This window comes from Pristiophorus japonicus, unplaced genomic scaffold (assembly GCF_044704955.1).
Source record: "Pristiophorus japonicus isolate sPriJap1 unplaced genomic scaffold, sPriJap1.hap1 HAP1_SCAFFOLD_1497, whole genome shotgun sequence".
Taxonomy (NCBI): Eukaryota; Metazoa; Chordata; class Chondrichthyes; family Pristiophoridae; genus Pristiophorus; species Pristiophorus japonicus.
Genome location: NW_027251173.1, coordinates 58,652 through 61,007, shown reverse-complemented (window position 1 = coordinate 61,007; position 2,356 = coordinate 58,652). Strand labels below are relative to the sequence as shown.

The following is a 2,356-nucleotide window of genomic DNA, read 5'->3' as shown; positions in this document are numbered from 1 at the left end:
CAATAAAGAGACCAAGGTCACAATAGTTTCAGCTTACGATACGGTCAGGTGGATTTATTCTGAACATAACAGTGATGGGGAGGGCAGAGAAAGATTTGGAAGGGAAGAGAGAGTGTGAGGGAGACAAGGGGAGGAGAGGGGAGCCTGTTGTTCCAGGGTCGGTCTCAGAGCTGGTTAATATTTATAATTAAAGCCATTGTTAATTGACGGTGAATTTAATAAATAAGCTGATCTTGAGGAGGCCCCAGTGAGATTTGAACTCACGACCCCTGGTTTACGAGAGCAGTGCTCTAACCCCCTGAGCTATGGAGCCACCTGCTTTAGGAAAGATAGGAGAAGGAGCAGGAAAGAGAGGGGAAGGGAAAAGAGAGAGTGGAAGGAGTGAGAGAGAGGGGGAAGGGGAGACAGAGAAGGAAGGAGTGAGAGAGAGGGGGAAGGAGTGAGAGAGAGTGGGAAGAGGAAGAGAGGGAGGGAAAGGAGTGAGAGGGGGAAAGGGGAGAGAGCTTGTGGAAGGGAGGGAGAGAGTGTGGAAGGGAGGGAGAGAGTAGAAGGAGTGAGAGGGGGAGGGGAAGAGAGGGGAGGAGTGAGAGAGAGAGGGGAAGTGGAGAGAGAGTGGAAGGAGTGAGAGAGGGGGAAGGGGAGACATGGAGGAAGAGAGAGGAGGGAAGGGGAGAGAGAGAGGGGGAGAGGAGAGAGATGGGGAGAGGAGAGATGGGAACGAGAAAGAGAGGGAGAAGGGGAGAATCTGAAAAGAAAGGGAAAAGGAAGAGACAGAGGAGGTAGGGGAGGAGAGAGAGGGGAGGGGAGAGGGAAAGGGAGAGTGAAAAGGCAGAACGGGAGGGGGAGAGAGGGTGGAGAGAGTGGGTAGTGGAATGAGGGGGAGGGGAGAGAGAGGGAAGATAGAGGAGGAAGGAGAGAGAGGGAAGGAGTGCGCGGTGAATGAAAGTGAGAGAGAAGGGGAGAGAGGGGAAGTGGAGCGCGAGAAAAGGGAAGGGTTAGAGAGAGGCGGGAAGGGGAAGGTGATCGTGGAGGAGTTGGAAAGAGAAGTGAAGGGGAAAGGGAGAGAGAAAGAGGGGCGAAGGGAAAGAGAGGGGACGGAGAGAGAGAGAGTGGAAGGATGGGGGAGAGAGGGGGAGGGGAGTCTGTGAGGGACGGGGAAAGCTCAATTGCGGGAAAAAGATGCAGAACGGGAAGGGAGAGCGATATTACTGGAGACAAAAGGAGATTGTTGCTCCAGGGTCAGTCTCAAAGCTGTTTAATAGCCTTGTTAATTGAGGGTGAATTTAAATATTGAGTTAACTTTGAGGAGGCCCCATTGAGATTTGAACTCATGACAGCTGGTTTACAAGACCAGTGCTCTAACCCCTGAACTATGGAGCCTCCTGTTTGAGAAGTTACAGGGGAAGGAACAGGAAAGAGAGGGGAAGGGAAAAGAGAGCGTGGAAGGAGTGAGAGAGATGGGGAAGGGGAAAGTGAGGAAGGGGAGAGAGGGGGAGACAGAGTGAGAGAGAGAGGAATGGGAGAGAAGGAGAGGGGGAGGGGAGAGACGGGAAGGGGAGAGAGATGGGAAGATGAGAGAGGGAGGAGGCAGGGGAGAGAGAAAGGAAGGGGAGAGAGAGAGGGCGAAGGGGAGAATCGGAAAAGAATGGTAAAGAGAGAGAGTGGAGGGAGGGGAGGGACGAGAGTGGAAGGGGAGAGGGAGAGTGAAAGGGAGAGTGAAAAAGCAGAGGGGGAAGGGGAGAGAGGGGGAGAGAGGGGGAGGGGAGAGAAAGGCAAGATAGAGGAGGAAGGAGAGAGGGGGGAAGGAATGGGGGGAGAATGACAGTAGAGAGGAAAGGGGAGAGAGAGAGAGAGAGGGGAAGGGGAGTGAGCGAGGGGAATGGTAATGTGGGAGGGGAAGGGGAAAGAGAGAGGGGGAGGGGGAAAGAGCAGGGATGAAGAGATAGAGTTAAGGGGGGGAGAGAGAGCGGAAGGACTGAGAGAGGGAAGGGGAGAGAGAAGAATAGATGGTTCTGTTGTGTATCTGTAAAGCATGCACTCCCATCTTCCACCACCAGGGAGCGCATCCCCTGAAGTCCCAAGGGATCCCAGCATCCCTTGGGAGCACTGTATATAAGCCGGCCCCTAAGGCCTGTTCCTCACTCTGGAGTGTCTTAATAAAGACTGAGGTCACTGTTACTTTAACCTCCCTGTGTGCAGTCTCATCTGTGTTAGGAACACAACAGGTTCATTCGCTGGTTACCAACCAGTAACTAGTGGTGTGCCGCAGGGATCAGTGCTGGGACCCCAACTATTTACAATCTATATTAACGACTTGGAAGAAGGGACTGAGTGTAACGTAGGCAAGTTTGCTGAC

The 2,356-nt window shown here is 53.3% G+C and overlaps 2 non-coding genes across 2 annotated transcripts; both read right to left on the bottom strand.

Moving 5' to 3' along the window:
• Window positions 1-239: 239 nt before the first annotated feature.
• Window positions 240-313, bottom strand: trnat-cgu (transfer RNA threonine (anticodon CGU)). The gene has a single exon. It is a non-coding gene; the product is annotated as a tRNA-Thr (tRNA).
• Window positions 314-1,307: 994 nt separating this feature from the next.
• trnat-ugu (transfer RNA threonine (anticodon UGU)) lies at window positions 1,308-1,380 on the bottom strand. Its single transcript has one exon. It is a non-coding gene; the product is annotated as a tRNA-Thr (tRNA).
• Window positions 1,381-2,356: the final 976 nt, after the last annotated feature.